We start from the raw sequence: 13763 nt of genomic DNA on the forward strand, positions 1-13763 counted from the left end.
TGGTCTCTCTGTGTGGGCAGACACTGTTTGGTATGTACTGTGGCTCCATAACTTTTTGAGTCCCCTGCCTCTGTGCTGGAAGAACAGAGAGTTCTGGTTTGTTACTCAACTCTAAGTTTGTTCATAGAGACAGCAAAACCAGAATCAGAGCAGCTAACTGTTGCCCAATCTTGAAATGTTAATAAGAGAAAGAAGCAGTTACCTGTTTACATTTGCTAATGAAGTCCTTGGCAGCAGCGATGGATGTTTGCCTTGTGGTTTCCATGGAAACTGTTGCTTTCCTGGAAGAGATAAGTGATAAAAATTATTTGCTGTCATGGAGGCACAGGTAGAAAGAATCAGAGACACAGTTACTTACTTAGAAAACTGAGACTTTATCTGATCTCTGTGGCTATTGATAGGTTTTCACTTTTCTAGGTTATCTGCATTTAAATAAAGCATATAAGAATAACTCACCTTATATTAAAAAAAGCAACAGCTATAATAACTTTTCCACATATAGTCATAATTCAGACAATTTTCACATTTTGATGGGGGGAAATCTCCAAATTGTGTTAGTACGAGTCTGATTTCTTTTCAAATGAATTGTGAAGCCTATGGTTAAAAGCGAAACATATTTCCAAAGCAGCAAAATAATAATTAAAACAAATTACTTCCAAATTTATAGCTTGTTCTATAATTTCTCCTTTTGAAAAAATCTGAAATTGTATTTACAATGAGTATTTTTATTTTTTAAGATGGACTTCATTTAAAAAATAATTTTATTTTTAAAAATTCAAGGAAATTCGTGGCAGTTCATTGTAGTAGAATTAGAAAATAGGTTAGCAAAACTTTTACCCAAGGTATTATTACCTGGTAATAATTGTTACCTTTTATTTTGTGTATATTTCTAGTCACTTTTATTATTTATACATTCTTTCTGTTTCTTTCCCTTAAAAAGATGGAATACTATACATCAGCATCATTCAGTGTAACTTCCTATGATGGTGGGGAAATGTTCTGTATTTGTGTTCACATACGGTGATGACTAGTCACATGTGGCGGTCCAGCAGCTGAAGTGTGAGGAATAGAATTTTAAATTTATTTAAATATAGTTAATTTGCCATCAAATTTAATGAAATTCATATTTGTGTATGTACATATAGCTAATGGCTGTTATCTTAGTGCAGCGATGTATAATGTAATAACAACTACTTTTCTTGTTTATAAGTTTTTTTTTTTTTTTTTTTTATTTGACAGAGTTAGACAGTGAGAGAGAGAGACAGAAAGGTCTTCCTTCTGTTGGCTTACCCCCCAAATGACCACTACAGCCAGAGCTATGCCGATCCGAAGCCAGGAGCCAGGTGTTTCCTCCTGGTCTCCCACACGGATGCAGGTGCCCAAGGATTTGGGCCATCCTCCACTGCCCTCCCGGGCCACAGCAGAGAGCTGGACTGGAAGAGGAGCAACCGGGACTAGAACTCAGTGCCCATATGGGATGTTGGTGCTGCAGGTGGAGGATTAGCCAAGTGAGCCACGGCGCTGGCCCTAAAAATTTATCTTGACCAGTCTTTGCTGTCAGTACTTGTAGACTTTGGCAATTTCACATGACTTTATCATATTTCACTTTATTTATTTGAATACCTCTGCTGTTGAAATTTCAGGCCACTATTAGCTTCCATAGTATTATAAAACTGTGCTGCAGTGTATATCCTTAACTTTTTCTTTAAGGAAATTTGTCCATAGGTATGTGCATTTTTGAAATTTTGAATAAATTTGACCTCCAGAGTGGTTGAATCTCTTTATCTTCCCAGCAATGTGTATTGTATTCTTAGGGTTAATTAGCAACTGTATACATGTTATGCTCTTCAAAGTATCACACCATATTATTTTAGAATATTTTCTAATTACCATGTTACAGGCATATCCTGAATTTCTTTCAGTTTCTTTCTTTTTTTTTTTTTTTTTTTTTTTTCCCTAAGATTTGTTTGTTTATTTGAAAGTCAGAGTTAGAGAGGGAGAGATTGAGGTCTTCCATGCGCTGGTTCACTCCCCAGATGGCCGCAGCTGCCAGGTCTGGGCCAGGCCAGAGCCAGGAACCAGGAGCTTCTTCAGGCCTCCCACATGGGTGGCAGGGGTCCAAACACTTGGGCCATCTTCTGATACTTTTCCCAGGCCTTTAGCTGGAGCTGGATTGTAAGTGGAGCAGCGAGGAAATGAACCAGTGTCCACATGGGATGTTGGTATTGCAGGCAGCAGCTTTACCCAGTATGCCACAATGCCAGCCCACTATATATCTTTTTAAAAAGATTTATTTATTTGAAGGTCAGAGTGAGATGGAGAGGGGGTGAGAGAGGGAGAGAGATGGGGAGGGTGATGGAGAGAGGGAGAAGGAGAGGGTAGGGCAAAAAGAAGAGACAGATATCTTCCATCCATTACTTCATTTCCCAGATGTCTGTAATGGTCAGGGCTGGGCCAGTTCTAACCCAGGAATTGAGAACTCCATCAGGGGCTTCCACATGGGTGGCAGCCATGCAAGTATTTGAGCCATCATCTGCTGCTTCCCAGGAGCATTAGCTGGAAGCTGGATTGGAAGCAGAGTAGCTGGGACTCCATGCCAGGCATTCCTGTGTGGGATGTGGGAGTCCAGGTAGCTGCTGGACTTGCTTTGCCCCTCAGTTTACTTTATTTTTTTTTGAAAAAATTTTTTTAATATTTATTTATTTGTTTGAAAGTCAGAGTTATACAGAGAAAGAGGAGAGGCAGAGAGAGAGAAAGGTCTTCTGTCCAATGGTTCACTTCCCAGATGGCCGCAACGGTTGGAGCTGTGCCGATCCAAAGCCAGGGGCCAGGAGCCAGGAGCTTCTTCCAGGTCTCCCATGTGGGTGCAGGGGCCCAACATCTTGGGCCATCTTCCACTGCTTTCTCAGGCCATAGCAGAGAGCTGGATTGGAAGAGGAGCAGCCGGGACTCAAACCAGTGCCCATATGGGATGCCGGCGCTTCAGGCAAGGGCATTAACTCGCTGAACCACAGCGCCAGCCCCGCCTCTCAGTTTGCTTTAAAGACTTCACATTTTAATAAGATAATCCAGAACCAGGCCATAGATCACTGTTAAATTCTCATAATCTCAAAGAGCATGCAACATGAAAACTGTACCAGCATCAAGTTGAACTTTCTTTTTTTAAAAATTTTAAGAAAACATATTTATTTGAAAAGCAGAGTTACAGAGGGAGAGAGAAGATCCATTTTCTATCTGTTGCTGGTTCACTCTCCAGCTCCAATGGCTAGGGCTGGTCCAGGCTGAAGCCAGGAGCCAAGAGCTTCATCTGGTTCTCCCACATGGGTACAGGGGCCCAATCACTTTGGCTATCTTCTGCTACCTTCCTAGGTGCATCAGTGGGGAGCTGGGTTGGAAGTAGAGCAGCTAGAACTTGAACTGCCCCCCTTATGGGATGCTAACATCATAGGCAGCAGCTTAACCTGCTGTGCCACATATTGAGCTTTTCAATGAAGCTTATATTATTCTGAATATTTCAGCTTATGCTAGTTCTTTATTAGTTTTTGGGTTTGTAAATATTGAATAGCTAAGGATTATGGAAAGCCAAAGTGTTATTCTGGCTGAATATGATGAGAAATATGTTGAATTTGAAAAAGCAGTAGAGAAAAAACTAAGAATTTAAAACTGATTTTCAAACAACAAGAAATTCTACAAGTATTGTCTTACACACACAGTATAGAAAGAAATATAGGCCTTAAAGTCGTACCAACACATAAATTTCAGTTGCCATTAGTAACATAACATCATCTTACAGGAAACAGCCATACAGCTTAAAGTTAAAAGCAAGTGGAAATAATCACTTTAGAAAAAATGTTTAGGAGCCCTTTCTCATTTTTGTTTTTCCTACTCGTCTTCAGAATTTAGTCAAATTCTAATTCTGTGGTGTCTTTGTGTAGTTTTGTATATATTTGTAGATAGACCCAATCATATTATAATATACTTAACGTGTATGCTTCTTGATTGTTCATTTAATATGTTAGTCTGCTTTCTGTTATTGTAATAAAATGCCTGAGGCAGGTTAGCTCTGTAGAAAAGAGGTTTATTTAGTTCACAATTCTCGAGGTTCCAGGGCATAGTGTTGGTTTCTTCCTGGCTCTGGTGAAGACCTCATGCCAGATGATGTGCTGGTGGTGGGAGTGCATTATTGCATATAGGAAGAAGGGATTAATCATCTGATAGGAAGCCAGAAAGCAAGACAGAGGTGACCTAAGGACCCCTCGCTTCTTGAACGTCCTACTACTTCACCACCTCACACTGAGGATCTAGCCTGTAGCACATAACCCGTTGGGGAACAGACTACACCCATACTATAGCATAGTCAAAGTGTCTTTGAGGAGGTGCCCTTTAACTGGAAATCTGAAGAGAGAGGAGCAGTTAGGTTTTCAAGCATTTCGTTAAAATCATCTCCTGGAGTAACAGTTTCAAAGGCTTGATAGGAAGGAATTTTGAGGGGACAGGAAGAAGACTAGAGTGCAAGAGCATATTGTGAAAAAGAAAGACTTGGTGAAATAAGTTAGAGAGGTAACCACAGCTAGATTTCATTCTACTCATCAAATATTTATTGGGCGCCAACCGTGTCCAAAGAACTAAGCAAATAGCAATGAGAAAAAGCAAAATCAAAGCCTTGTAGGAGACAAAGAACCTGACTTCCTGATCCTTGAAGATAATGTTACAGTTCTATTCACAGTGCGAGAGAAAACCAGGTCAGTGTTTCATCAAGGGTGTGATACCATGATTGTGTCAAGTGCAAATGGGGGAGAGAGAAAGTCAAGAGTGAACAAGGAAGTTTAGTAAGGAACTTAACTTTTCTAATCTAGCGTTAGTGAGTGGTGACTTGAAGTGACTGTTGATGTGGCTGATATTAAGTGACATTATATCACCAGTATGTCAAGAAAGGAATTATGAGTAGGTAAGACTAGTATAGTCTTGGAATTTATTATTTGATTATTGCCCATCTTTTAAAGAAATCCATATTTCATCAATTCTAAGACTCACAGTTTTCCCCTTTTTAATAATATGAAGTTGAATTATATCTTACACTTGATGGCATATTATAATCTGTAAAACAGCAGTCTGGGTGTTTGCTTGTATATTCCCTAATGCAGTCCTGTTCATTTTGTCATTAACTTCCATTGAAATACATTGTTAGTATTTCTCATGTTAACTTTAGTTGTCAGTATGTCTTTAGAAATATTCTGTCAGTCACCATTAACCAAAGTTATCAGATTTAGAAAAAGTTTTGAAAACACTTTGTAACTTTAAAATCTGTGTTAAAGGGGCTGGCATTGTGGTGCAGCGTGTTAAGCTGCTGCCTTCAATGCCAGCATCCCATATCAGAGTGCCTAGAGGAGTCCCAGCTGCTCTGCCTCCAATCCAGCTTCCTTCTTTGTGGGGAGCAACTGGGAGCAACTCGGACTAGACTAAGTTACTGGAATTAAGACTTATTCTATGCATCTGCTTTCCCACAATATGGCGCTGAGAAGGGAAACAGCTTCTACACAGCTGCCTCCAGTTCAACCAATAAACTGTGGGACCTGCTCCTGATTGGAGGAGAGCAGCGTACTCGGCGTGTGGGTAGCAGAGTTGGGATTGGTGGAAGAGGACTATAAAGGAGGAGAGAGACGGCATGCACCAGGAACATCTAAGGGGAACATCTAAGGGAGCACCTGTGCAGCCCCCGAGAGAGCCGGTCGGCGGTGTGCCGCTCCCCTGCGGAAGTGGGGAATGTGGCCAGGGGGAACTGCCCTTCCACGGAGGTGGAAGGGATAGTAGCCAACCCGGGAAGAACCAGCAGCAAACCCGGGGAGGGCCGAGCAGACGAAAGAACAGCGCAGGGTCCTGTGTCGTTCCTCCACGAAGAGGGGGAGCGACATATTGGTGCCGTGACTCGGATATGAAGCCTAGGCAGGGCTTAGTGTCGTTCCTCCATGAAGAGGGGGAGCGACACTTCTTAATGCACCTAGGAAAGCAGTGGATGAGGACTCAAGTAATTGGGCCCCTGCCACCCATGTGGGAAAACCTACATGGAATCTCTGGCTCTTGACTTCTGCCTACCTCAGACCTGGCTGTGGGACCATCTGGGGAGGGAACCAGCAGATGAAGATCTCTTTCCTTCTGTCTTGGTTCTCTGCCTTTCAAGTAAATAAAATAGATCTTGGGCCGGCGCTGCGGCTCACTAGGCTAATCCTCCGCCTTGCGGCGCTAGCACACCGGGTTCTAGTCCCGGCCGGGGCGCTGGATTCTGTCCTGGTTGCCCCTCTTCCAGGCCAGCTCTCTGCTGTGGCCAGGGAGTGCGTGGAAGATGGCCCAAGTTCTTGGGCCCTGCACCCCATGGGAGACCAGGATAAGTACCTGGCTCCTGCCATCGGATCAGCGCGGTGCGCCGGCTGTGGCGGCCATTGGAGGGTGAACCAACGGCAAAAGGAAGACCTTTCTCTCTGTCTCTCTTTCTCACTGTCCACTCTGCCTGTCAAAAAATTTTAAAAAAGTAAAAAAAAATAGATCTTAAGAAGAAAAAAAATCTTCATTTAAATAAATTGAAAATAAAAAAGCCATCTTGCAATCAGTTTCACATTAAAAAAAAATTGATAAAACTTTGTTTCCTGATTTATTTGGAAGAATTTCTCCCCATTTATTTCCAGGACATAAAGCAGTGGTGAGTCCAGCATTAGATACTAACATGAAAGGACATTGGTGGCCGGTGCTGCGGCTCACTAGGCTAATCCTCCGCCTGCGGCGCTGGCACACCCGGGTTCTAGTCCCGATTGGGGTGTCGGTTCTGTCCCGGCTGCCCCCCTTCCAGTCCAGCTCTCTGCTGTGGCCCAGGAGTGCAGTGGAGGATGGCCCAAGTGCTTGGGCCCTGCAACCATATGGGAGACCAGGAGGAAGCACCTGGCTCCAGGCTTCGGATCAGTGCAGTGTGCTGGCCGTAGCGGCCATTTGTGGGGTGAACTAATGGAAGGAAGACTTTTCTTTCTGTCTCTCTCACTAACTATTCCTGTCCAAAAAAAAAAAAAAAGGGCATTGGTTTCTGTGACATCTGTGATTAGTTTCTTAGTTCGTTTATAAACATGCTTCTACAGATAGCAGGTAAATCCTTTCCTCCAAGGAGGAAAACTAAAATTTTCCGAAGTATCGTATTTTCTGTTTGTGTTGAAACTACATTATTGTGAGACTATTAGATTTCGTATGGTTTTGCTGTAGCGGTTTTCCTTTGGTTGATGGAGGAGTGAGGACATCTGTTGGACAAATGCCGAATTACAGGCAAGCCTTGGGTAGTGCTTAGTAGTGTTTGAGGTGTTGTTGTTGGTGTTTTTTGTTTTTTTTTTTTTGGACAGGCAGAGTTAGAGAGAGAGAGAGAGAGAGAGAGAGAAAGTAAGTTCTTCCTTCTGTTGGTTCACCCCCCAAACGGCCACTATGGCTGGCGCACTGCGCCGATCCGGAGCCAGGAGCCGGGTGCTTCCTCCTGGTCTCCCATGCAGGTGCAGGACCCAAGCACTTGGGCCATCCTCCACTGCCTTCCTGGACCACAGCAGACAGCTGGATTGGAGGAGGAGCAACCAGGACAGAATTTGGTGCTCCAACCGGGACTAGAACCCAGGGTGCCGGCGCTGTAGGCGGAGGTTTAGCCAAGTGAGCTGTGGTGCCTGCCAGTAGTCTTTGAGTTTTAATAAGCTTTGCAGGTGATTCCATTATATACCAAAGCTTGAGTCCTTTGGTTCAAACTTTGGTTCTCATTCTGTTAGTAAAGGTTGTGTAAGCTGTCCATAAAAGTTTTAGATCTTTAATACATATGTGTACCAAGCTTTGTCTAAAGGCCAGCTACAACATTTCAAACCTGTATGTGCTACTTAAAAAAAAAATGTAAGTTGTTGCTTTTGTGATAATGAAAAATAATTGTTTTAAAACATTATTTGATTCTGTTGCTAGTTTTTGTTCTTTTTAATATTTCAGTCACCAAACCTTGTTAGTATAACAGCTGTCATGTAAGGATGTGCAGGGGTTAAAAGTGCTAATATTGAATAAATTCTAGGCCAGGGATTCTGAATCTAAGCAGAACACCTGAGGAATGTCTCTCAGTATTATGGCAATTGGAAGGTACGAACTGAGGAGATTTGGAAAAGGAAGATAAGGGGATGCACAAAGAGAGAAAAATAGTTAAAATAGATAGTGAATAGGAGGAATTAAAAAAGGGAAAGATGTTCCCAGTTAGTTTATATTTTGCAATGATTTCTGAAAATGAGAACAGTTGCATACCATGCAACCACATGTTTATGTGGTTCTTCCTCCACTTTCCATTGTGCCATTTGTCCTTAAAGTCCATTTTCACAAGAAGATGCCTTTTCTCAGCTTAGTGCTATTACTGGAGATGGTGAAGGGTTAAAGTACACTGTTGTTTGACTTGGGCTGAGTTAAGATACTGAAAAATCTTTGAGGGTTCTTTCTATTTATCTTCCCCCTTTTTATGTGTGTCTCCTGTGTGCTGTGAGTACAGTTAACCTAGAACTTGTTTGGGAGGTTGAATCTGTGAAGAATGTTTGCAGACAGCTGGGTTCTTCTGTCCTTGAGTCAAGGATGCTGAAGCCTGAAAAAGAAAAGAACTGCTCGAGAAAAGCAGAAACTTGAAATTTTGCTTTGATTTAAAAAAATAAAGATTTACTTATTGTTTTGAAACACAGAGTTAGAGAGAGAGAGATTGAGAGAGAGCAAGAGAGCATCAGCCAGGGCTGAGCCAGATGCCAGAAACTACATCTGAGTCACTTAGGTGGGTGGCAGGGGCCAGCACTTGGGCCATCTTCCACAGCTTTTCCAGGTGCGATAGCAGGGATCTGAATTGGAAGTATAGCGGCTGGGATTTGAACTGGTGCTCATATGGGTGCTGACATTGCAGGTGGCTCCTTAACCCACTGTACCACCATGTTGATCCCCATGAGTTGTATTTTTAACTCTAAACATTGCTCTTTAGTAAATTAATGAAAGAATATTAACACCTTTTCTATTGCCAATCATGATTGATCATTTAACAAGATCTGGATAATCCTGCTTGTAATTTTTTTTTTGTATGTGAAATTTTTCAGGCCAATAGGCATGATGTAAAATGAGCAGATAGCATATTCTCCTCCTTAGACTTGTTTGAACAGTCATTCATTTCTGTTTGCAAAGTCACCTCTCTATTAATAGTGCATGAGTCAATGACTTGATGTACTCATTGGGAAAGGAGAGTTTATCAGCTTACTGACTATAAGATATGTTCATAATGAGTTTTAAAGTACTAGCCTCTGATTGGAAATTTGTTAGGCTTTTAAATGATGGGTTTTGAAATGTCATAATAAGAATACTTCATACCTAAAAATGTTTTAAATTGCATTCTTGTTCTTTATTGTAGATAGAGGAGGATTTTTTTTATTCAAATGAATTTCTGTTTTTATATTTTACTTGTATGCTTGCTAGGTTTTTTTTTTTTTTAAGATTTTATTTATTTATTTGACAGGTAGAGTTACAGATAGTGAGAGGGAGAGACAGAGAGAAAGGTCTTCCTTCCATTTATTCACTTTCTAAATGGCCGCAATGACCGGAACTGCTCTGATCTGAAGCCAGGAGCCACGTACTTCTTCCCAGGGGCCCAAGAACTCGGGCCATCCTCTACTGCTCTCCCAGGCCATAGCAGAGAGCTGGATTGAAAGTGGAACAACCGGCCTCTTCCAGTCCAGCTCTCTGCTGTGGCCCGGGAAGGCAGTGGGGGATGGCCCAAGTGCTTAGGCCCTGCACCTGCATGGGAGACAAGGAAGAAGCACCTGGCTCCTGGCTTTGGCTGTGGTGGCCATTTGGGGGTGGGGGGGTGAACCAATGGAAGGATGACCTTTCTGTCTCTCTCTCTCACTAACTCTGCCTGTCAAAAGAAAGTGGAGCAACTGGGACTAGAACCTATATGGGATGCCGGTGCTGCAGGCAGAGGATTAACCTACTGCACCATGGTGCCCACCCCACTTGATTGGGTTTAAAAAGAATATTTTAACAATTTCACCATAAGTAAAACAATTTCACCATTTTGATATCCCCTGTTTGGAACTAGAAAAGGGGGAAGAAAAGTCAGATAAAATTTTGAAAAATTTGAATCGTGAAGTATTTCCAAAAAATCAATTTTTAAAAACAAATTCCTTTATTTATTTATTTGAAAGACAGATTGATGGCTGGTGCCACGGTTCAATAGGCGAATCCTCCGCCTGCAGCACCAGCACACTGGGTTCTAGTCCCGGTTGGGGCGCCGGATTCTGTCCCAGTTGCCCCTCTTCCAAGCCAGCTCTCTGCTGTGGCCTGGGAGTGCAGTGGAAGATGGCCCAAGTGCTTGGGCCCTGCACCCACATGGGAGACCAGGAGAAGCTCCTGGCTCCTGGCTTAGGATCAGCGCGGTGCGCCGGCCGCAGCAGCCATTGGGGGGTGAACCAATGGCAAAGGAAGACCTTTCTGTCTCTCTCTCTCTCTCACTGTCCACTCTGCCTGTCAAAAAAAAAAAAAAAAAGAAAGAAAGAAAGAAAGGAAAGACAGATTGAGAGAGAGAGAGAGAGAGAGGGAGAGAGAGAGAGAGAAAGCAAGTAACCTCTTTCATCTACTGGTTCATTTTCCAAAAGTCCGCAACAGCTGGGGCTGGGTCAGGCAGAAGCCTGGGGCTTCATCTGGGTCTCACATGCACTCAGTCCATCTTCCACTGCTTTCCCAGGCACATGAGCAGGAAGCTGGATCAGAAGTGGAGCAGTGGGGTCTCAAACTGGTGCCCATATGGGATGCCAGTGTTGCAGACAGTAGCTTAATCAACTGTGCCAAAAATACCAATATATTTTGGTTTCAGCAGCAGAATTATTGAAGGAAAAAACATTTTTGTCAACCCTCAAGTTCCTACAGATTTAACAAAACAGAACAGGAGCCTGGAACTTAATCTGGGTCTCCCAGGTGGGTGGCAGTGTGCTGTTCCTCAAGTTGCATATTAGCAGGAAGCCGAAATGGGAACCGTGCTATGGGTTAAACCTAGGCACTCAGATGTGGATGTCCCAAGTGAGTTCTTATCCTGTGTTCCAGATGTCTATCCTCAATTTTAATGTCCCCCGGCTAAAGAAACCTTTTATTTAAGGAATACAAACTTAATGCATTTCATAAGTACAGCTTTAGAAATAGTGATTCTTCCCACTATACACCACACTTCCATCCCTTTTTAAAAAATATTTATTTATTTATTTTTTTTATTTGAGAGGCAGAGTTACCAACAGAAGGAGAGACAGAGAGGTCTTCCATCTGCTGGTTCACTCCCCAAATGGCCACAATGGCGGGAGCTGGGCTGATCCAAAGCCAGAATCTAGAAGCCAGAAGCCAGGAGCCAGGAGTTTCTTCTGAGTCTCCCACGTGGGTACAGAGGTCCAAGCGCTTGGGCCGTCTTCCTCTGGTTTCCCAGGCCATCAGCAGGGAGCTGGATTTGAAGTGGAGCACCCAGGACTCGAACCAGTGCCCATCTTGGCGCTGCCAAGAAGAGGTTTAACCTACTGTGCCATTAGCACTGGCCCCTAATTTTAATGTTTTCAAGTGAATATTCAAGTATCAAATATGAAATGTTGTGAAGTACAAGTTAAATAATTTTAATAATAGATGGTAATTCTATCATCTTTGTGATTTCTGTATTACTCCAATTGAATGACTTATCTCCTGGTCATATTATCTTGATCTGCATGTCTTGTCTTATAAAAGTTATTTTACTTTTAGGGCTCTTTTAGATAGCCTTCCCTCTATGGCTAAATTATGGCTTTATTCTAAGGCTTGACCTTTTTGGAGTCCCTACTAAATGCCTCCCGTGTTACCCAAAGGGTATGATTACAATTACAGGCCAAAATGGCTGCAGTCGTTTCAAGATGAGTCCTTCCTACAGGCATTATTCTGCTCTGCAAATTACTACTACATTTATAGGAACCTTACCCACTGATATGTCCTTTTTTTTTTTATTAATTTAATTTGAGAGGCAAAGAGAGAGGGAGAGAGAAATACAGAGAGCCAACTCCTATTAGCATTTCACTCCTCACATGCCTGCAATGGCCAGGGCTGGGTGGGGTCTGAAGCTAGGAGCTGGGAATACGATCCAGGTTTCCTGTGTAGGTGGCAGGAATCCATTTACTTGCGCTGTCTATTGCTGCCAGCCAGAGTCCTTGTTGGCAGAAAGATGGAGTAAGGAACCCGAGTTGGGAGTTGAACATATATACTGTGATGTGGGACTCATACCACTTATTTAGGCCAAATGCCTGTCCTGGGGTCACGCATAAGAGTTCTGCAAGACTGCTGTTCCCTGGGTACCTGCTCACTAGACAGCAAGTTTAGGCTATTGCTTGTTTGTTTCTGTTCTCCCAAGGACTGCAGTATTGTTTGTTGTCTGATTTCTGAAAAACCTTGTTTCATACATTCTAATTTTATAATAATTTATAGCAGGAGGGCTAGTCTTGTATCTGTTACCGTATTATGACCATATCTTGCTTATCTCATGGAGTGAGAAGTATAATGGGAAATTCATTAAAGGATTTATTTATTTATTTTAAGATTTATTAATTTATTTGAAAGAGTTACAGGGAGAGGTAGAGACAAAGAGAGAGAGAGCTCTTCTATCCACTAGTTCACTCCCCAGATGGCTGCAATGGGCGGAGCTGTGCTGATCTGAAGCCAGGAGCCAGGAGCTTCCTCCGGGTCTCCCACTTGGGTACAGGGGGTCTACTGCTATTCCAGGCCATACCAGTGAGCTGGATCGGAAGAGGAGCAGCCGGGACTAGAACCGGTGCCTATATGGGATGCCCGCGCAGGATTAACCTGCATCACAGCGCCGGCCCCTCATTAAAGGATTTAAAACAGCTTAATGCCATGATTTGTCACTTACCAATATTACATTGATGCTTTCTTGGAAGTGTTTCAAGGAAATGGAAGTAAATTCTCTAGAGGCTGTTGCTAATAATATAGGCTTAACCTAGACTGGAAAAGGAATGCAGTGTCTGTATTCAGTGGAGTCAGAACATTTAGTTGACTTGATTGTGGGGATTGAAGATAGTTGAGGAATGAAAATGAATGTTCCAGTGTTTGGCTTGAACCACTGGGATGGCAGTGTCCTTTAATGAGTGGGAGGAGGAGGAAGGGTGGGAGGGCAAGTGGGAGGAATCATCTACTGCCTTCCTAGGCACATTAGCAGGAAGCCGTATTAGAAGCAGAATAGCCAAGACTGGAGCCAGGAACACCTGTATGGGATGTACCTACTTGAGCCTTTGACTTTTGAACAGAGTTCAGTAGTGATAGGAAAAACAGAGGGCCAAACAAAAGGAGCAGTGAGTGAAAGGTCCTAGTCAGGTGCATGACTGATATATTGAGAGAAAGCAAAGAGGCTGATCTGACTGGAACCAACTAAGCAAGGGGGAGAATTGTAAAAGATGAGGCTAGAGAGGTAACAGGCCAGATCGTGGAGAGCCTTCTACGCTGGCAGAAGACTGTGACTTTTAGTATGAGTGAAACAAAAAATTTTTAGGAGTGCAAGCATGTTTTGACTTTTCTTTTAAAAAGAGCACTTTACGGGCCGGCGCCATGGCTCACTTGGTTAATCCTCCACCTGCGGTGCCGGCATCCCATATGGGCACCGGGTTCTAGTCCCAGTTGCTCCTCTTCCAGTCCAGCTCTCTGCTGTGACCCAGGAAGGCAGTGGAGGATGGCCCAAG

At 43.0% G+C, this 13763-nt stretch overlaps 1 protein-coding gene across 17 annotated transcripts in view; it reads left to right on the forward strand.

Annotated features, from left to right (window-relative positions):
* The window catches only part of ERC1 (ELKS/RAB6-interacting/CAST family member 1), a 518217-nt gene that overhangs the window by 97228 nt on the left and 407226 nt on the right, over positions 1-13763 (forward strand). The gene's annotated exons all lie outside the window — the stretch shown is intronic.

This window comes from Oryctolagus cuniculus, chromosome 9 (genome assembly GCF_964237555.1).
Source record: "Oryctolagus cuniculus chromosome 9, mOryCun1.1, whole genome shotgun sequence".
Taxonomy (NCBI): Eukaryota; Metazoa; Chordata; class Mammalia; order Lagomorpha; family Leporidae; genus Oryctolagus; species Oryctolagus cuniculus.